The 23,153-nt window shown below is 44.5% G+C and overlaps 1 protein-coding gene and 1 pseudogene across 2 annotated transcripts in view; both read right to left on the minus strand.

Annotated features, from left to right (window-relative positions):
- The window catches only part of LOC126237480 (uncharacterized), a 361,405-nt gene that overhangs the window by 98,950 nt on the left and 239,302 nt on the right, over positions 1–23,153 (minus strand). The window lies entirely within an intron of this gene.
- Positions 7,423–7,540, minus strand: LOC126238605 (5S ribosomal RNA; annotated as a pseudogene).

Consider the following 23,153-nt stretch of genomic DNA (forward strand, 5'->3'; position numbering starts at 1 on the left):
CATTGAAACTTATGACGAATTCAAGATCTCTTTGAATGGAATGAACAGTCTATTGAGCACAGGATATGGACTGATAGTAAACCGAAGAAATTTGGAAGTAATGAACACTAGCCGAAATGAGATTAGCGATAAACTTACGTCAAAATTGGGACTCTGCATTAGGTGAAGTGACGGAATTCTGCAACTTTTGAACGAAAATAACATATGACCGACGAAGCAAGGAGTGCATAAAAAGCAGACTAACACTGGCAAAGAGAACAAGTCTAGACAAAAGAGTGCTGGCTTCAAACATAAGCCTTTATTTTAGGACCAAATTGCCCCAAGACTACGTTTGTGCCACAACTATCGTACGGTAGTGAATCACGGACAGTGGGGATAACTGGAAAAGAAGAGAATTGGAGATGTGGTGCTACAGAAGGATGTTGAAAATTATGTGGACACAGGAAATGAGGTTCTCCGCATAACTCGCGAGGAGTGGAACCTACGGAAAACATTAACAACGAGCAGGATGACAGCTTACGCATTGAGATATCCTATGGAAAGAGACTGAGGTTAAAGAACTGCAGGTTCAGAGAAAGATTTGATTATATCCAACAAATAACTGAAGGCTTTGGGTGCAAGTGTTACTTTGTGATGAAGAGGCCAGCACAGAACTTTGTGGTGGGCTACATCGTACCAGCCAGAACACAGATGACACGAACGCCCCACCCCCTTCCCAGATTTTGTAGGCATGCACTTACAGAAGTAAAATAATTATTTCCGTACCGTAAATAAGAAAGCATCTTCCCCTCGGAGAACATTATTCAGGCCATGATTAGTTGAGATTAGCTGTCCATGAACTGAACTGAAGTAAAACATAGAAAATCAGTGTGTGCGAACTATATAATTTTATAAAAAAATACTAATAAACAGATGGAGGGGCTGGCCAGTACTTACCTCAGCTCAGTGCAGCCGATAGATACACAAAACAGAACACAAAATTTACGTATCCTAGCTTTCGGAAATTTGTCCCTTCGTCACGGAGGAGAGAGGGGAAAAAGGGGGCAGAAGGGAAAGTGGATTCAGTTACTCACAACCAAGGTTATGAAACAACAGGGGAAAGGTAAACAGGGAGGGTAGCAATTTTATAAACACAACTATAGATTCAGAAAGTCAGGGTTAGAAATAAACAATAATTCCTGCACATTATTCAGTATTGTGAATCTATGATGACATAATGTTTCTCAGCATAAATTATACGAATAACTGTCCTCGGTAACATTTTTTATGTAACAGAAGATGAGATTGCAATACGTGTGACAGCTCAGTCAAAATAAAAAATAATAAAATAAAATAATTTGTGAATAGCATCGACTAAGTAACATCTTAAGCAACGAGCGAAATGGAAGACGGATGTTTTCTCTTTGTTTCAAATTATAATTAGCTTGCGTATGCTAAACAGGAATGTTTATCAAGATGGAACTGCATGGACACAGTTCGGGCAAAAATTAATGACTGCTGTGTTACTGATTAAAAAATACGTATGCGCATTCGTAACCACAGTGGTGTGTGATTGCAGCTTTCATTACTAAGGCGGCAACGTATTCCCTTAAGAAAACTTGTGTCAGTGTTCGGCGTTCCGAATGCAGCACTTCGGCATCTCTCTTATAGTTGAGGGTCCCGAAGCCCAGTGGAGTGTAACAGCGGGTTGTTACTGCAGTCCGAGATTAGATGCGTCTTGTCGGCTGTGAGTTTTCACACCTCCTTCCCGATCACCGCTGGTAACAGCAGAATGGCAACGCCGATCGAAACATAAAGAAAAGAAACAATCAGTCTGGCAGAAGAAGAGCCACTTTTCGATCAGGCGAGATAAAAAGCCCATCCTCACTCCAACCGCGAAGATCTAATCACTACTCGACAATGCAGAGAACTTCCAGGAAGCGAACTCGTCCCAGCAGAAGGAGAAACTTCAATTTGAATACGAGCTCTGCTACAATTGATACATTCTCAGCCTTGTCGTACGTCACGTTCTAGGTGACCGTGTGTTTAGAGATAATTTAGGAACCCTTTTCACCCAGTGCGGGGGTAGTATGTGTCGTATGAGAGTATTGGACTATGACTGAGACAAAGAACACAATGGACTATTTCAACAGTTAGCCACATTCATTGCTTTTTTTTTGCCATGCATAATGTGCACTGAGTGTAAATTCTGAAAACATCATGAATCTCACTCCAGTACGCATTAGCATTATCGTGACGTCTTGTTAACTGCAAAGTAATTTTGTCGTTTAGCAAAGATCTACGTAATACTGATAAAAAAAGTAACGATCTTTGAAGAACGTCATGATTAACCGCCAAAAGCTGCTCATAAAAAATGTTTATAATAAAAGCAGTTTCGGACCACAGACCATAAAAAGATATAAAATTTTTAAAACGGTTTGCAAGGCAATATAAAATCAGTGACGTCAGGAAAGATTAAAATCCATAATTTTGCTAACGCCGTCGATTTTACATCGTCTTGTTATCTCTTGTAAATGATACGTAATGATGGTCTGTGGAACAAAGCTGGATGTATAATAAACAAATTTTTATCACTAATTCTTGGCGGTGAATCACGACTTTCTTCCAAATATTTAATAGCTGTGGGGTACCACCTTTTAAAAATATGTTGTAATAATCCTTACATGCCAGAAAAGGAACGAAATGTTGGAAACGCTAAGCGCAAAAAATTTTGTATTTGTCCTGTAGCATGACCTACATGGCAACTTCATTGAACGCATATCATACTTTATTACCAGTCCATGAAATGAAAGAGAGAGAAAAGGAACAAAGATGCCTAATATCACCTAGGGAGAACCCAATAGTTCTTACAATAGCAACTGTTATCTGACTTAGTTGTCAGTATGCAACAGCAAGTTAAAGCAGCGACATACCGGCTAAGCACGATATGCTTCCAGAATCTTCGTTAATTTCCTTTATATCAATATAAACTTAAAATGTCTCCCTATAAAGTTCTCAACAACATTAACAGACTTCAAGAAACAAAGCAAAAACTGACTTCCTGAAATCGATCGATAAGTTGAAACTCTTACGCAATCTCACAGAATTCGGAAGATGCATCATGAAAAAGAATTGTAAAATAATCCAATTTCATAAATTTAAATAGCTAGGTGAAGACATGCAACTCTTTGTAACTGATACACTTGGAAAACAGAGCCATTACGGTTTTCAGATACAATCAAAATTAGACAGTGACGTAACCCAAATACCAGGATGCTTCGGGAAACATAGAATTTTAAACCAAGTCGGGGAAACTGCAAATAATGTAAACCAAGTCATAAAAACTGCAAATAATGTCGTTGAATCAATAAAAATCTGTGATATCTATTGATGCCTTGGTAACCAAGAACTGTACGAGATTCGGCAGTATATCAGATGCTATGCGAACACGATGGAGAGAGTTTGTCAGACACATTTCAAGAATCAACGATAACATAGTTTAGAACTTATTTTTCAACAGAATCTAAAGCGAAAGACGATTTGTACGTCAGACGGTTAGTAAAAAAAGACTACAGGATGCATAGAACGAACATCATTGAACAGAATACATTTGAGGCAATCAGAATAAGAAAGAAGATACCTGAATTAGAGCATTTCGAGAAGCTAATAAGAGCGTAGATCGGAGAAAAAACAGTTTGATGAATTTAGTATAACAGCATAATGTATGAGATGGGAAAGAGGCAACATCAAAAACAACAGAAAAAAAGAGCCATTCATACCTAAATTTTACGTCGTTGATGGAACCGCGGGGATATAGGCGTACCATAAAATGAGATTAATAATGATTTTGCCTCAGATTGCAGTTACATGATCTTCAGTTTGATTTACTATGTTCGTTTCCAAGACTTCTAACCTCATCCGGGGTGGTACAAGTGAATAGCTGTGTATTCGGTAAGGTGTAAATATTGTAAATGTATTTGTTACCATCATTGCCGGAGGCTAGAGGCCCCGAAATCTATCATTTTAAAACAAATTATAGATCATTTAATTGCAGTCTAAAGTATACTCACTGTGACTTTCAATTTATATTATGACTGCAGCCCCGCGGTTCCGTAGACAGTGGAAAATTTAAATATTTACGTATATATCTCAAAAATGGTTCAAATGGCTCTGAGCACTATGGGACTTAACATCTGTCATCAGTCCCCTAGACCTACTTAAATGTAACTAACCTAAGGACATCACACACATCCATGCCCGAGGCAGGATTCGAACCTGCGACCGTAGCGGTCTCGCGGTTCCAGACTGAAGCGCCTAGAATCGCTCGGCCACACCGGCCGCCATATATATCCCGTCAGGAAGTAGGTACTGTGCACAGGTTCATCTGAAGATTAGGCTAGAAGCCTTGAAATCCGTCATATTAACACAAAATTGAAGATTATTTAATTGCTGTCTGAGGAAAATTCATTCTTACTCACGTGTTATTCATACTCTTTTTAGTGGAGCGAAAAATAAATATTTCCTGTACCTTAAGACATGCAACTGAACTTACATCATCTGCTCCTGTGACAGATAATGAAAGTTGGGTTTCCTCTCTTAAGGTGCATGAAACATTTCCTGTGTCTGTTTTATTTTGCTCCCGCTGTATAAAGAAGGAGTTGTAGTAAACGACTTACTCAATAGAGAGAGAGGGGGGGGGGGGGGCGGGAGGGAGGTGTATAATCAACACAGCTTCCTCCAGTGGCTCGCACACACAGTGCAGATCGCTTAAAAGTCGCAAGCTCTGTTCTCAAAACTCCAGAGCAATCAATTGCAGACTCACGCGATGCGATAATAAACAGCCAGTTCCGATCTCCCGTCAACGATTTTGATCCACGCGCTGCTAATTGGTTGCGAGGCAGTGTAGCGCGAGAGAGGAGATTGGCTGCCGCCAAGGTCGCTATTGGAGAATCCGTCGTGGGCTGCACGTGCCGGACCACGTGGAGGAAGCGCGGACTCAGGTAGTTGCCAGCTCATGCAGCCTATTACAGGCGTTTAGAACGCGAGGAAAATGATTCACGGGTCGGCTCGCGCGGTAGCCGAGAGCACAAAACCAGCGGCGGCGCGGCGAATCGGACCGGCTGTTGTGTTCCCCCGTGTCCCGTGCGGTCGTTGCCACCGGTGGCGAGGTGGTGGTGTTCGAGCAGGGGCCAGTGTTAAATGAAGACGCAGAGTCCGGAGTGACGGGCGCCTTGCACCGCGCTGCGCTACTATCTTTTTTTTTTTTTTAACAGTTCTTTCTGTGGACTGCTCGAATAATTTACAGGTTTGTGGTCGTTTTGCAGCAGCTTTCTCAGAAGAGTGCTATTTACCACTTTTGACCATACTCTTACCCAGTTCCTAATGCTCTTTAAGCTATCACATGCAACTGGCTACGTTACAAAAGCTCTAGAGTATGCACAACTGACATGTCAGAGATGAATGGTAACAAACAAAGCGTGTGCGTCAAGTTAGAGTTTTAAACAGCAGGGCACAGTGAGGCCGCGCGGGATTAGCCGAGCAGTCTCAGGCGCTTCAGTCATGGACTGTGACGCCGATCCCGGCGGAGGTTCGAGTCCTCCCTCGGGCATGGGTGTGTGTGTTTGTCCTTAGGATAATTTAAGTAGTGTATAAGCTTAGGGACTGATGACCTTAGAAGTTAAGTCCCATAAGATTTCACACACATTTGAACATTTTTGGCACAGTGAGTAAGCCAAAGAAGGGCAATGTAAATAGTCGCAGACTGTTCCCGTTTTATGGGAGACAGAGAAATGCCGAAGGATCTCATTAGGAAGATTCCGTTTATAATGATTCCCAGTTTCCCTGTCCATTTCCTCCATATGCGCTCTTCCTTGATTCACACAGGAGGCCGGACTATTTGCGCATCCGCACTGAAGAAGGTGGATTCATGCCCTGCTAGGCCCGTCAAATTACATGAAGGGGGGGGGGGGGGGGGAAGGGGACCATTATACCTGTGATGATATATGGATGTGAAACATTAATATTTAGAAAGAAAGATGAAGAAAAACTGTTAACATTCGAAAGAAAAGTACTAAGGAAAATTTTTGGACCTGTTGTTGTTGTGATCTTCAGTCCTGAGACTGGTTTGATGCAGCTCTCCATGCTACTCTATCCTGTGCAAGCTTCTTCATCTCCCAGTACCTACTGCAGCCTACATCCTTCTGAATCTGCTTAGTGTATTCGTCTCTTGGTCTCCCTCTACCATTTTTACCCTCCACGCTGCCATCCAATACTAAATTGGTGATCCCTCGATGTCTCAGAACATGTTCTACCAACCGATCCCTTCTTCTAGTCAAGTTCTCTCACAAGGTCCTCTTCTCCCCAATTCTATTCAATACCTCCTCATTAGTTATGTGATCTACCCATCTAATCTTCAGCATTCTTCTGTAGCACCACATTTCGCTGTATACGTCGAAAATAACATGGAATGGAGAATAAGAAGAAATAAAGAATTAAAAGAGCTGTACAAACACCGTAACATCATCGAAGTGCTCAAGAGGACAAGATTAAATTGGGCAGGCCATATAGCAAGAATGACAGAGAATAGACTACCTAGAATGGCATTCAGCAGAACAATAGATGGAACGAGAGGAAGAGGGAGACCCAGAATCAGATGGCGGGATAACATTCGGGAGGACACAATGAGGATGAACAGTAGCAGCAACTGGACAAACAGCGCATTGGACAGGCAGAAGTGGAAGAGGCTCATAGAGCAGGCGTATGGTCGATAACGCCCTTGCCACATGTAAAGTAAGTAAAGTAAGGGGTGTCTGTTCTTTCGGACATGTCCAAAAGAACAGACACCCCACATTCATATACTGAGACTGTTCTCACACTGGCTACAAGCGCTTCCGCGTTACCAATCGAACAGCAGTCCTGGTTGGTAACTGGTTGCAGATTATAGGGAAGACAAGCAGATTGCAAACGAAAATAGAATTCTAGGACGAAAAATAAGAGCAAATAAAAAACTCAATACGATTTTGAAAATGACGCGACAAAATAATAGGAATAAAAAATACATATAAAGCAATTTACAGAGTAAAAATAAAAGCCTCTTCATTAGTTTTAGAAATTAAGAAATGGGTGCATTTGACGAGATTAGAACCCACGTCACGTTTATTCGCTAACCACTACGCCACGCCACTTCGAAAGACTGTATATTTATGGCTCTGGTGATCCAGTCGCAACGATTAATTAGCATAGCACTCCGTCTTCAGGTCACAAGTGACCCATCGGGGCCATCCGACCGCCGTGTCATCCTCAGATGAGGATGCGGATAGGAGAGGCGTGTGGTCATCACACCATTCTCCCGGTCGTTATGATGGTTTTCTGTGATCGGAGACGCTATTATTCGGTCGAGTAGCTCCTCAATTGGCATCACGAGACTGAGTGCACCCCGAAAACTGGCAACAGCGCATGGCGGCCCAGATGGTCACCCATCCAAGCGCCGGCCACGCCCGACAGCGCTTAACTTCGGTGATCTGACGGGAACCGGTGTATCCACTGCGGCAAGGCCGTTGGCTAACGATTAACTGCAACCTTCAAAAATTCAGTTTCTCGCAAATTCATGCAAAACTTATCTAAAGTACGTCGATCTATGTGATTATAGTAACTGTATATGTGACGCTGAACCGCCTCTTGTGCGGAAGGGTGCAGTAGTGTTTTAGCGAAGTCAACTATCAAGTAATCGCCCTATAGTTCACTATAGCTCGAGCGCCAAATGGCATCGTGGACGTCGAGGGCGAGCAATGGAATCACCAACGCATACGCGAAGGACCAATAGCGGAGTACAGCGGCCGTGTGTCAAATGGTTTCATATTCGTGCCCCCTGGACAGGTGGAAGCTGTACCAGCTAGCACGTCCGGTCTAGTAACGCCGCTCATTTGCGGACCTGCCACGGGCTGTGGTTGCAGTGAGCGGCCTGTGGTTCATAAGGCCTGTCCGAGTTGGGCAAGAGCGGCTTGTTTTGTTTACAGATAACGCCGGCGGCTGGAAACGGAGAGAAAACAGCTCTCAGGCGCCTTGCACAACGACCCCCGACTGCGCATTCTGCTCTTTTGTTTCCGTTTGCGCCACGCCGCTTCCCACCGCCTTCTCCCATGGCTGCAGGACGGCGACCAAGTGCTTCCCACACACACGCAGTAGCGCCGGAGTGACAGCGGAGCTAGTCAGCCGTGTGGGAGGCCGGGCTCGCTCATGCGGATTTCAGCTCCACTTTCTAACTGCACTCAGTACGACAACACCCCAGACGTTGTAAAAACTCTGTGATAATTTGTGCAAGGTTGCCCACAGCAGCCGCATTGGTAGTGTGTATTCCACTGCGCTTTCGTTAGTCTGTAACGTGCGCATGTCATTTCGATTTTTTTAAGTTATCGATGTGCATGTCAGAGGGATAGCAAGTTACGTTACTGTTAAACAATCTTTGGTCTTGCTGTGGCACAGTCTTTGCCTCTGCGCAGTCCGATTTATTCGTAGTTGAAGTGAGGTAGGTGATGATGTATTAAATAGAGCTGTGTTGACTTGCGATTGAATCTGTTAAATGAAGAATGGTTTATTGTAACGGACAATAAGGCGAAAATAATATTAGTTTTCAGTAATGTTATTTTTTCGGAAAGAAGAAGTTTGAGGTAAAACTGCAGCACTGCATAGTTAGTTTTTCGGAATGATTATTGTCAGCTCGTTATCTTTGTTCACTTTCTCAGAGGTGAGAGAAAGACCACGCTACTTCCATGAGTCACGCATTAACATATCAACTGATTACGCTGTTCGGATTTTATCGAAATTCTTTGTTAACACTGTACCCTTTCCAAATAATTGTTCACTTTGTTAAGTATAGTATTGTTCAGACCAACGTTAGCTGTAAGGATCACGCTATGTTTCACTCTGTCTTTTTAAATAGATATTTCATTCTAAAATCGTTGTCTTGGAAGATCAGAAGATCATTTCATAGGCTTTCATTACGCTTACCACATTGCACCATGTGGCATGCAACAGTTTGAATAGTGTATGGAAATTTTATTTAAAACAATAGAAATCTACCTTAGCCGCCGCCTGTTTGCTGTTGTGCTTACGAGAAAGCTGTAACAATGTTGTCAGAATGCGAGGTACGCGAACATTTTGATTAGGGCCAGATAATTGCTTTACTTCAGTTGCGCATTTAATATAAAGACAAGCTGTATTAAGAACAGTTACACTTCAATTCAAACTAGGTTCTGTTTAGTCACACGAGTTTAGGTTGGGTAACTGTTTGTGGGTACATAGTTTCGGTAATATGTAGACTTTTTATAGAGCAGTTGGTATATTTGTACTAAATTTCATACAGAAACACATTATGGGGAACTTACAAGTCTTTCGTCTCTGTAAGGGAGTACCAAGCTGGAGTGGAAACTAAGTAGTGCTTTATCGAGGAGTAGGTTAAAAATTTGACCATTGGAAATCGAGGCAAACCTGACTACCTATACAGTTCACAGGTATCTTGTACATGTTCATCTTCGTAAAACATTACAGTATACCATCAGCAGGATTGGTGCTTAATTACAGCAGTATATCAACATGACCATAATTCGATTTAAATGGTAGAGGTAGACCTGCTTTTTTATTTTTATATCACGTATATCTGACAACATTCGCATTGCAAATAGAGATTTGTGGAGACGCTTCAGTAGCTCTGTAGTGTGTTCCTACCAGCTGAATTTATTATCAAGTTGTAATCGGAAGAATTTAATACTGTCAACTTTCTCTGTTTGTCGACAAGTTCTGAACTGCCGATTCATTAACACTATACTTGTTTGCTATTTACTGAAATGTTGTAAGATCTGTAAACAAAACAAACTTGGCATCTGGTAACGTAAAAGACCGTAAATAATAAGAAGACTACGAACTTTCCAATACCGCTACTTGCTCGGTCAATTGGTAAGTTTCTGCACAGTAGATTGTTAGCGTCCCGTATGTAAAAAAGACGGGGAGCAGATCCGCGACGCAGACCGCTGGTCTGGTCGGGGCGTTGTCCCTGTGAGTGAAGTCGGCTCTTGCGACGACATTTCCCGCCTGGAGGTGTCGCTTCGACACGGTGCGGCTGTCGCCGTGTTCTGCCTCTCCTGGTCTACCGTCCGTCACAGCAGACACTTCCTCCTGTAAGAACCTCTCGCCCTGCGGCGCAGACGGTTTCCGCGTGCGAGAGCGACGCTAATGTGGTGTCGCTCTCCTGCGTAAGGCGCTGCGAATGGCAGCGGCCACTGTGTGGGCGACAGAGTAGCGGCGTGACGGTGGGCTGTGGGGGGGAGGGGGGAGGCATGAGGGTCAGGAAGTGTCACCGCCAGGTGGCTGCCTTCTGCGGTGCGCTGGGCAGGGGAGAAGCTCGGTCCACGTGTGTCCGTTATCTACAGGGTGACCCAGAAATATTGCGACGAACTTCGAGGGATTGTAGAGGGAGTCTTGAGGAATAATTCGAGGATAGGAATCCGTGTCTGGAAACATCAACCAATGACGCTACGGAGCGTCGAAGCTTTATACGCTGGCGCCTGCCACTAGGCAACCCCTTTCGCAACAAATGTGACTTTGTACGTTGACAGACCGTAGGCGAAATGTCCTGCAATGTCGTTTGTTAGTGAGTGATCGCGATTGATTGCCACGATCACCAGTGGAGAAGATGGAGGTAGCTGGTGCATAGGCAGGCCCCATCTCCTATGAATGCGTGTCTCTGTTGCCTCGGTGGATGACGGTTTGGGGCATGCTTTTCCATCCTCATTTTACTTTTCTCTCTGTAATCCTCTAAAATCCCCGAAGTTTTTCGGTATACAAGAGAAAAATGAACTGTGGATGAAAACCCGTGTCCGAAACGTTCATTCACCGGGGCAACAGAGCATCACATTCATAGGAAACATGGCCTGTCTACGCCGCATTCGACTGGCGAATGTGGCAATCAGTCGCGATTACTGAATAAGAAACAATATTGCGAGACGTTCCGCCAACAGACCTTCAGTGTAAACTGTAAAGATTCACATTTGCTGCAAAAGGGGTTGCCTACTGGGCAGGCGCCGGCACCTATATCTTCGACGTTCTGTAACGTCGTTGGATGTCGTTTCTGGATGCGGATTCATATCCTCAAACTGTTCCTCAAAACACCATCTACAACCCCAAGGAGTTTGTCAGTATCGTTCTTTATATTACTATTATATTTATATTACTATTATATTTATATTACTATATATATTACTAAGCGGCTATATTGGTGCACTATCCCACTATCCCTAAAGGGTCCCAGGGGCAATAAATGTTTAATGTTCAGAGTTTCATATAATTATTGGCAAAATTTAAAATGCTGCCATATTTTGCTCATTAAGAAGTGTAATACAGTGTTGAAGGTTTATCACAATAATACAACTGCTGTATTACAGTTCTGTTTATGTCTTGAAGCTGGCTCTGAGCACTATGGGACTTAACATCTATGGTCATCAGTCCCCTAGAACTAAGAACTACTTAAACCTAACTAACCTAAGGACATCACACAACACCCAGTCATCACGAGGCACAGAAAATCCCTGACTCCGCCGGGAATCGAACCCGGGCGCGGGAAGCGAGAACACTACCGCACGACCACGAGCTGCGGACGTGTCTTGAAGCAACATAACTCAAGGGGCGCGAATTACCCAGATTGTATTTGTGCAATATTTGAGAATGGGAACACTTATCGACTTCCAAGAAACTTTACATAAAATTTCAAAGTTTTACATGTCTTTTCCTCCCTGACAAACAACACAAAACGATAAAATGAAAAAAGTATTGTTTACTACTGTTTGCTGTTATTGCAGGAAAAGTTGAGCATTAGGGATGACGTTTTAATTTATTACTTCTTTACTACGAATTCTGCTGAAGACATCATCCACATATACCACTGAATATACCTGCAAAATTCTGTCATTGTACGACGCATAGTTCAGGAGATGTGACGTCACAAACATTGAGATGCATGAAAAACCAGGTTTTGCTTCAAACTGCTCGCAGATTATACAGACTATATTCGTTCAGTGCTCCATAATGAGAGCAGTTTCCTACTTCCAACAAAAATTAACCATAATTTCAAACCTTTTTTGAACTTTTTCTCGCTTGTGTACTTTTCGTCAAATGTTTAATACATAGTCTTACTTGTAAAGCAGTCACGAGTCTGAAGCTGTTTTATAGAAGGGAGTTCAGTTGTTTGAAGAATATAATACACAAGAGCTTCAGTTAAAAGTGTCTTGGCAGAGGCAGACTGGTGTGGGCTGCGGCCAGCCCATCCCGTGGCAGCAGAGGGAACTGGTGTGGAGTGGTGTGGAGTGGTGTAGTGTGGGTGTATCGGGTTGCGGTGCGGATGCCTGTCGCAACTCGACCCGGGTTGACGTTCCCAGTGGCCTCGGCTCGCACCTGTTTACAGCCACCTTGCAGCGGCGCTCCTGCGAGTCGCGCGCACCGCACTCTGCAAGCTCTCCGTCAGAGATTACAACCGAGTACTTCTCCCAGCTGGGTCTTTATGTCAGGTACAACTAGTCTACGAGCGTCTAGAAAGTCTACATATCGACAGTATCTTTCATAAGGTATATTCGTTTTACAATATCGATGAAACGAAATTTGTGAATACGTAATTAAAGAAGGAAAGATGCACATACGCAAGAGAGCTAGGCTCTACCCTTAATATTAATAAGAAACATCTCATGACGGAGCACTACTATTTGGTTAATCCTGGGGCAATGTTCGTATCTCAAAGAAAGTCTTGGAACATCTTTAACAAGAACTGTAAACAGCGAAAAAGTCAAGCTCAAGTGTTGTGCGGTCGAGGAATGTACACAACGATGATGCACAGGAATGCAGGTATTGCATCGTGGTTTCCCAGGAATAGTGCACCTGAACTAAAGACCAGAACTGCTATTAGATATTGGAACAAGGCCTCCAAAACACGTTGTAAATAAAAAAAGAGTTTAGATTTAGTGATTGATTACGTCACGTTTCATTTATATTTTTCAGAAAAGGGGAACTCAAAATTTAACGTCGTGGGAGGGTAGAGGAAGGGGAGGGGGGAGGGAGCACAGTTTTAATGTGTTTTGTAGTTAGTTACCTGTACAACTTGTAATTCCTCTTACAGTGAAAGATACATCCTGTGTACATGCATTCTTTTGTCAACACCAGCACATGGTGACATCTCGGGTTTCCAACTGCAGAATACAGATGCCTTGAGAGATTCATTGGGGAGCATAATGTGTTCCGATGTTGTTATGAATGGTACCAAAAACAAAACCAATGCGGCATAGAGCGTGGAAATCAGTGCTCGCACATACATACACTGCTATTTTCTAATAATGCAGACGAGACCGCATTGTTTAACATTCTAACCCGAAGAAACATTGTCGACAGACCATTGGCTCGCAGTTGCTACTTTAAACAGGATGTATTGTCATACTGATTTAATCAGTTACCGTCTTCAAACTGTTCCTCGGCTGTCGGCAACGCCTACGTAAGACAACAAGTGTCTTGCGCAGTTGTTAGGTCGGTTACTGCTGCTACAATAGTAGGTTATCAATATTCAAGTGAGTTTGAATGTGCTATTATAGTCAGTGCACGAACAATGGGACACAGTATCTCCGACGTAGCGATCAAGTGGGATTTTCCGTACGACGATTTTACGAGTGTACCGGGAATATCAAGAATCCGGTAAAATATCAGATGTCCGACATCGCCAGAAAGAGATCCTGCAAGAACGGGACCAACGACGACTGAAGAGAATCATTCAACGTGACAGAAGTGCAACCCTTCCGCAAATTGCTGCAGGCTTCAGTGCTGGGCCATTAGCATGCCGGCCGGTATGGCCGAGAGGTTCTAGGCGCTCCAGTCCGGAACCGCGCGACCGCTACGGTCGCAGGTTCGAATCCTGCCTCGGGCATGGATATGTGTGATGTCCTTAGGTTAATTGGGTTTTAGTAGTTCTAAGTTCTAGGGGACTGATGACCTCAGATATTAAGTCCAATGGCGCTCAGAGCCATTTGAATCATTTGAACCATTAGCAAGTGTCAGCGTGCAAACCATTCAACAAAACATCATGGATATGGGCTTTCTGAGCCAAAGGATCATTCACGCACTCTTTATGACGGCACGATACAATGCTTTACGCCTCGTCTGAGCCCGTCAACACCGACGTTGGACTGTTGATAACTGGAAACATGTTGTCTGGTCGGACAAGTCTCGTTTCATATTGTATCTAGTGGATGGACGTGTACGGGTATGGAGACAACCTCATGAATCCATGGAACTTGCATGTCAGCAGGGGACTGTTCAAGCTAGTGGAAGCTCTGTAGCCGGCCGAAGTGGCCGTGCGGTTAAAGGCGCTGCAGTCTGGAACCGCAAGACCGCTACGGTCGCAGGTTCGAATCCTGCTTCGGGCATGGATGTTTGTGGTGTCCTTAGGTTAGTTAGGTTTAACTAGTTCTAAGTTCTAGGGGACTAATGACCTCAGCAGTTGAGTCCCATAGTGCTCAGAGCCATTTGAACCATTTTTTTGAGGGGCGTGTGCAGTTGGAATGATATGGGGCCCCTGATACGTCTAGATACGACTCTGACAGATATCACGTACGTAAGCATCCTGTCTGATCACTTGCATCCGTTCATATCCATTGTGCATTCCGATGGACTGGGGCAATTCCAGCAGGACAATGCGACACCCCATGCGTCCAGAGCTGCTACAGAGTGGCTTCAGGAACACTCTTATGCGTTTAAACACTTCCACTGGCCACCAAACGCCGCATACATGAATAACATTGAGCATATCTGGGATGCCTTGCAACGTGCTGTTCAGAAGAGATCTCCACCTCCCCCCCCCCCCCCCCTCGTACCCTCGTGCTCTTACAAATTTATGGTGTCAGTCACTACTTCAGACATTAGTCGAGTCCATGTCACGTCGTATAGCGACAGTTCGGCGTGCTCGTGTGGGCCCTACATGATATTAGTATTTGGCTCTTCAGTGTAACTTCCCGACAGTAAGGACTTCACAGTGCTCGATCTAACAGACAGCTACTTTGCTCTCCCGTCTGCAGTAACCAATTCTCCAGCCTGTTGTCAAGATAATTCTACAGAACGCACTGTTTACCAAGCTCCTGTGAGTCACTCCTTGGAGTTTCTGCGTACTTGTTTTTTCTCGACAACTCCTGCTTTGCTGGGAGCTGGGAGATGAGTATCCTTCATACTATGTTAGGAGAACCTTAGCAGGTAGTAGCGCCGTCGCCAGATTCCATTTGTGTAACGCAAAAGAACGTTGTCTGTACGGAAGCTACGTGACTGACTACAATAGTAGTCGCTGCAGAGACACTAAGGAGCTGCGTTAGAAAGGTGTACAAAATCGCATTACGTGGCTGGCTGTGACAGGTGGGGTAGGGAGATGCGGCAAGCCCACTTTGCCAGGGACTATAGCGCCACCATCCCACGCAGCGCCTCAACGACACTTGTCGGTGGGGAGAGCCTTAAGCAGCACAGTACGCGCCTCTCCGAGATGTTTCTATAACGAGGAGGTGCAAGCCAGTGGCCGCTACTGCAGCGGAGCAGAGGGTCCGTCCTTGTGCGGTAGGGGGAGTGGCGCTGCATCCGGCACGCCCTCGTCGCGCCGCGACCTTGCCGCCTCACACATCCGTCCGTCGGATCCGCCAGGCCCGCCGCCTACGTGTCGCCGTTATACCTGCCCGAGCGCACCGGCTTCAAACCCAGGACACGAGCGTCCGCTCTGTCACGGCACGACAGCTTTGCAACGCTCCCGTAATGCGGACCCGCGCTTGGAGGTGAATCCTGGCTGACAGCTGTATCTCAGCAATCAATAATTTGGTAACGTTAAAACAAGGAAACACCCTTCTTGTATCACGTCTGTATGCTCGACCGCCTGTACGCCAATTCAGCACGTATATCATTCAACCAGTCCTTTCACTAGAAGTTTACGAGGGCTGTTCGAAAAGTACGGTTCGATAGCTCCCGAAACGAAAACGGTAGTGAAAATCCGATGAAACCTTGCACTGATGTCTTGGACAGTGTCTCAAGTATGCCTGTCGATTGCGTCACGTCGCTCTTTTCAGTTCTGAGCACATAGTGAGCATGCAAATATGCCTATAACAGTAGTGTCTCCCGCCAAGTATGTCTGCCTGCTGCGAGGTTTCGCCTGAATTTATGCAATACTACATAACGTATCTGTCATGCATTTCCTGCGTCATGACAATTCCCGGTCACACAACACAGGGGCAATGAGGAGGCCCTTGCAGAGTTTTCGACGGGAAGCATTTGATCGCCCACCATGCAGCCCGGAATTAGCGCCCTCTGAAGTTCATCATGAACACTTTTGGCAAACACAATGAAATGCAAGCCAGTGTAGAGAAGTGGCGGAACGCACAGGCGGCTCTGTCTATGACGAGGGTATTGGAAAGTTGGTACAACGCTGCGATAAATGTCTAACTCGGAACGGCGACTATGTAGATAAGTAGCTGGAAGGTGTAGCAAACTGTTGAAAATAGAACATTTTTTTATTTTCATTGTGGTTTCCATTGTACCTTTATTTCCGAATAGCCCTCGTACGTTAAACGTAATAATATGTCGCCAACAGGCGGACGCTTACAAGGAAATGGCGGAAGTGACAAGGTGCACAAAATATCCTCTTCCACACACAGTAAGATGGCTTGCGGATTACACAGGGTGTTTCCGTAAGAGAGTGCAGAAATGTAAGAGGAGATAGAGGATGCTCCACAGAAAGATTTGAGGTAGGGATCCTGGGGTCGGAGAAGCTAGCTTAAGGAGACAATAGGAATAAAATCATATTACTGTGTAGTTTTTACGTTAGTTACAGTTCGCTGTAAGTACCATCATTGACACAGTGAACGTACCATTTCTAGCGTATCTTACAAAATGTGCTGAAACTGACGGCTATCAACCTCAATGCAAGTATGACATCGGCGAACAAGATTCTGACAAATATCCCTAGTGTGTATCGAGTCACATCCCAGGCACCTACATTTCTTGCAACTAATTCCATCTCTGGGATGCAGCGCCCATTTCACGTGCAATACTACAAGTGCACGTTCCAGCACCTCCTCTTCAAAATCGAGTGTGGGAGTGGTGCTCATTTTGCCAGGTCCCTCGTTTCTTCTTTGCAGTGAACCAGACTCCCGGAATAGTCGATCGAGAGAAATGAGCACTCGTCGTGACGGATGTTGCCTGTTAGGAAATCGTTCCATGTACAGCCTTTCAGCATCGACAGCATTGCAACTTCTCCCCATACACAAGGTGCATGTCAGTCAGTTCTGCGAAACTATACCGATATTGCTCCACCGTAATGTACTGTACGTCTCTGAAAAGCACTGAGTAATGTATGGGTCTGTCGTTGATTCATAGCACGTTGTGTCGTATGACAATGTAAATACGATACAACAGAGTCACCTTATGAACAAGTAAACAAAATCTGCATCACGACTTCCAGGCTCGTGCTCTTTGTTTCCTAGCAGGAAATAAAGAATGTACATGTAAATAAGCAGCACAGTACGCGTATTAGCCGAAAATAAGTTGGAAAACAATACTGCTAGATAAACCGGTAGACAAGTCTACTTCTATATCTGCTTAAGCTGATTTCTCCGATCCCAGGTACCCTGCCTCAAATTGTTCAGTGGAGAATTCTTTATGTCATGTTACGTTTCTGAAGGCCTCTATGGAAACACCGGTATATGCACGAGTAAAATCTTAGAATAACATCCGTGTTGTGCTATTTGAATATTTCCTTGCAGTTTCTTATTTCCACCTCCACTACTGACCACCCCACTGTTGCCTAAGAATGCCGATCGAGCGACTCTGGACTGCTTTCCGCTTGATGTCAATCAATTTGCCTTTCCGGAAACGAGGCCCATCGCAGGGAACGCTTTGTGGCTCGCTGCTTTCTCCTAGGGGGGAGAGGGGGGGGGGGAGGAGGTGTTTCCAGTTGGGCGGAAAACGCACCCAGTGGTAGAGGCCAGCATAAGGAAAGAAGACAGACAGACAGAATCCGCCGCTTCCGCCGGTGCCAGCGCTGCGTGCTTCCTCGCCGCTCTGTTCGCAAACTGAAGAGCAAGCAGGCGAGTCTCCATTCTCTTTACCCAACCACGTCACAATGAGCAACAACTGATTGTTCCACCAAGTTATACCTCCCCTTTCACAGCGCACCTTCTGAATCAGTGGCGACCTGGTGTGGAGACAAGGCTAGGGAAAGATTATTGTCACTGAATGACTGAACACTAAATATAATTCAGAATTGGTTACTAGCACAAATAATGGAAGAAATGCCACGAACAGAACCTGGTTAAATCACCACACGCTGCTCTACGCTGCTCTGCACTGCAAGACGAGATGCGGATTCTTACTGATCCTGTACAGCAGTTGTAGCGTTCTGCCGAGAAAGGACACTTCCCCCTCGGCGACAGCTACACGCTCTTCAGTTTACAGACAAGTTACAAGGTACGAGGCGTATTCGCGACGTAAGGTCCGATTAGGCGTGAAATGGAAACCGCTGTGAAAATCCGATGGAACTTTGCACAGATGTGTTGGACAGTGCCTGTCGATCGGTTCACGTCGCTCTTTTCAATTTAGAGCGCAAAGTGATCACGTGGAAATGCCTAGAACAACAGTGTCTCCCACCAAGTATGTGGATCTGATGAGAGATTTCGCCTGAAGCTATGCAGCACTCATAACACAAATGCCATGCATTTCTTTCTTCGAGACAATTTTCAGCCGCATTTTGCAGGGGCAATGAAGACGGTCCCGCAGCGTTTTCGATGGGAAGTGTTTGGTCACCCACAATACATCCCTTAATAGGCTCCCTCCGTTGTTCATCTCTGCTCACATGAATCGCTGGCTACAAAGACAACAGTTTGGCACAAACAATAATAGACAGACCAGCGTAGAGGACTGGCGGAAAGCGCAGGTGGCTACTTTCTGTGACGAGGGAACTGGAAAGTTTGTACAACGCCACGAAAAAAGTCTAAGTCGAAGCCACGACTATTTAGAGCGGTAGCTGGACGGTGTGGCTAACTGTTGCGAATAAAATATTTTTTATTTTCACTGTGGTTTTAATTTGGCGACCTATCCGACGTTACTTTCCGAACAGCCCTCGTGTATACTCTGTCTGCATGCTTCTAAGCGCTTCCGGTTTCCGAAGAACGGATAAGAAGATCAAGGATCCAGAACCTATAAGGCGATTCTGCTGTCACTAGCGCGTATTGGAAAATTGTGGTAAGTTCCTATGGGACTAAACTGCTAAGGTCATCGGTACCTAGACTTACACACTACTTAATCTAACGTAAACTAAGTACAAAGAATAACTGTTCCTTAGTTAACAAAAACAGTCTACTGCGGCCAACTACTTGACGTTATGGTCATGACAATGGAAGCGCGACTGGAGGAACATGTCCCACCAGTATTCTGAGTAGTTTGCCTATAGCGCTTCATGCCAGGCCTACCACTTCCACGTCGCCACCAGCCGTACTTCCTCCATACCCATTCAAGTCCACCCCTTGCTACGTTCCTCATAGCCTCGACACCCGCGCTGCCTCCTCCTGCTTCCAGTGAATGGACAGCGGTACTCCTCCGCTGGCCAGAGCGCGCTGACCACTCCGCGTCTGCCACATTCCACACCTGCTGACATAAGGGAGGCCGTAGTTTCTCCGGCCGCTGCCTGCCCTGCCCACTGGGCGTGACTAACAACGCGCACCAGAAACTGCTAGCGCCGACATGTTTTGCGGCCGTGGCGTAGCTTTCGTCGCCGCGGCAGCCTGTACCTGCCCCTAAAGCGCTCGGCTGTTTTCTTCCGGGAGCTCCCGGAAAAACGACACGATGTTACAATACGCCCCAACGGATCGGTGCTCTCTTCCGTTCTTTACAGCTCACAGCCCTGCCTCTACTTTCCGCATTAAAAAACTAAGCTGATACAGGACTGAAAAAAGATAAATAAATAAAATACGGGCTAAGGTAGTGACCAGCCACACTTTGAACTGTTGTGAGTCAATGCTTAAGATGTAACACCACTTCCTTATGTATATAACATATCAATAGAGATTAATTAGCTGCTGTTCTAATCCATAAGACGTGCTATGCTTGGTCTTTGTGGGGTAATAGTACTATTGTAAACTGCATGCGACTACTTTCCTCTGACTCTTATCGATATAATGTGTAACTATATCGCTTATATGATTGTAGTGTACATTTTTGAAACGTAGTGTTTTACACATCTGCTGCACTTGATGGGCGCAAACGCTTGTTCTATCTGCCTAATGACATGGATGAATCTCTTCACTATCGTCTTTTGCCGCTATATGTTACTAGGAAAATATGTAGGATATATTCTGAACAATGAACCTTCCTTTCGTGGTCAGTAATTTACATCCTAGCCCTATACCTCCCAATCACTAGCAATACTTACTTCTACAACTGGGACCCGGATCAGCTACCTCCACATATATAGCACTACTGTGATTTAGGAACTCTGCTCTGTTGGTATAGGGACACCACAACTGATATTATGTAATCGTGTAACCCACAATTTTGACTAATGGAGACGTGTATTGTGATTATTTGGAAAAAAAATAGTGGCGTTCCGTCTCCTTTCCGTATACACGAGTATGTTTTCAACACTGTGTTGACTCCCCAATAACACGTCCTTGGTTGTAAGATGGGCGAAATCCACAAGGAAAAATATTTTCAGAACAGTACTGTTTGAGGAAAATATTGTATGAAATCTCTAGGATAAACAGTGAATTAGGATAATGTGCAGGTTTATCAGCACATTCGTCGGGAAAATACAGGGTGTAACGAGTATAAGTGCAGATGTTTCTATTGTCGACTGGGACGGCGTAATGAACAACATTACATCAACATTTACTTCATTTGCAACTGTTACGAATAGAATGTTTTTAGGTTGGTTAGTCCCTCCAACTATTTGTAGCAAGAGCAAGCGAATAGTATTTATTTTCCCCTGGGCAGCAGGTCAGGTGTTGTAAGTGCAGACACGTGCACACAAACGGTAAGTCTATACTGACAGGAGGAGTCTGCTTACTGGTACAGTGTGTGTTTGAGGTTTACGGGCGCTAAACAGCGGGGTCATCAGCGCCCATTACTGGTACAGTTACAGCCATACAGAAAACATCAGGTCATAAAGCTTGTGACATGTTTGTAGGAGGACTGTTAGATGTAGAGAAAAAACAACCAACACACTGATGTCTGTACATATAAAGGTAGAATATATAAAAATATCTGCACTTATACCTGTTACGATTTCGATAACACTTCAGTTCCAGATCGAAAAGTGTATGCAGGGGATAATAGCGTATATTGCAGAAAAAACTGGACGTGTTCACTACGGCTTACTTATTCAGAAAACATTATAAATTCTTCTGAAATAAATGTATTTTCATTGGATATTGACTATACAGTTTAGATGTTATATGATTGTGGTTGGGGCCTGTATCCAAAGATATAGATGATACATTGACCAAGAAAGTTTCTCGCTCGAGCCTAAAAGATAAGAAAAGTGTGAGATTTTGACCTCATGGATGGAGAGTACATGCCTCGGAAACAGAGATGGCATGGAACGTGCATAGACTGTAATGCGCAGAAAAGAATAGAGGATGAGTTTACCCAACAGTGGTGTAAAATGGGTGACGACGACGATGACGACGACGATAGTGGGTATGATGTTGGACTCATTTTACATGGTAGTCACTAAATGCAACAGCCCCTCCAATTGAACAAAGACAGAAGTAAACCACCTGTCGTACGGGGGATGGACTTTTACCGGTCGCGGCGCCTAGTGCGCACGCAGCCCGCCAGACGGCGCGCGCGTCGCGGTCACTTTCGTTTTCGCAGCCCGTGGCCCACATTAGCCACAGAGCGAGGCAGGAAGCCGGCCGAGCGCCGCATGGCACGGAGCACAGAAGTGAAATGAAAACAATCGACTCGGCCTTTATTTTCTCCTCCGTCCGTTAGGCACGACGGGATTGCTTCCGCTCCACTAACCTTCCGGAGGACTACTTCTTAACAAGCTGCGGCGTGCGTATCTCAGACTGGAACGACAATCGTTAAGGCTTAAAAAAAAGCAAGTCCCAAATATTGGAGGCCTCGCGGTTTTGAAAACTCTCACAATCAGTCGAATCGCTCTGTGACAAGCGACACCGTTCTGTTTTTGCTTGCGTCATCTCTCCTTTGACGTTTTTGCCTGTATATCGTGAAAGTACCGGTACTGCTTCTATAATGACTTACAGATGGTTTCACACAACGGTCTACATTAGATCTCTGGATGAAAAATTTACTTTTTGCAGAAAATTGGCTTGTATTACAGTCTAGGTTGTTTTGTTTCCTTTCCTCTTTGCTACAGCATACATACTCAAGTATGCCCTTACTTTGCCAATGTTATTCTCCCCAAAAATTTCCGAGCCCTTTTCTGGTTTAAGGAGAATCACATTACAGTAGTTGGTAGAGACAAGAACTTTCCTAAGCATGCGTTTCTATTACTCGCGGTAGTAATTAGATGGTACATGTTTTTGAAAGAAATTCAGTATGGAAAGGCAGGTATCTGGTGTCTTTAATTAGCATGTCAAGGGACCAGCGTATTCTACTATGAAATCAGGACAGTGGTTATCATCAGCATGTGTAATCATAGCATATTGTTTGTTGAGGTTTCAAAACTAAATTTATGATATTATTTAAATTCTTCATTTGTGTGGCCTTATTGTCCGTAGTTGCTTTACAATTCATAATGGTATTTTTATCCCGTCGTTCCAACTACAACAAAATGCGTCTGGTGAGAAATGAGAAAAACGCGCATTTTTTGTAGTTGTAACGACGGATCAAATATACTCTCAGGAACTATGATAGTATATTAGTTAGTTACTTATATTACTTCATAAAACACGTTGTGTTAGTGTAAATGTGTCGAATGTTTAAAGCCATAGCTACCTCTACCTGTATCTAAATAAACATCCAGATCTAGATTCTGCAAGTCATTGTATGGTACGTTGCGAAGGCTACTTAGTGTATCAGCGAGCTTCCACTCTTTACTGTTCGACTTGAAAATGCTACGCAGGAAGAAGGAGTGGTTCAAATTTTATCCCTATTGTCCTTTC

The sequence above is a fragment of the Schistocerca nitens genome, chromosome 2, assembly GCF_023898315.1.
Source record: "Schistocerca nitens isolate TAMUIC-IGC-003100 chromosome 2, iqSchNite1.1, whole genome shotgun sequence".
Classification (NCBI taxonomy): domain Eukaryota; kingdom Metazoa; phylum Arthropoda; class Insecta; order Orthoptera; family Acrididae; genus Schistocerca; species Schistocerca nitens.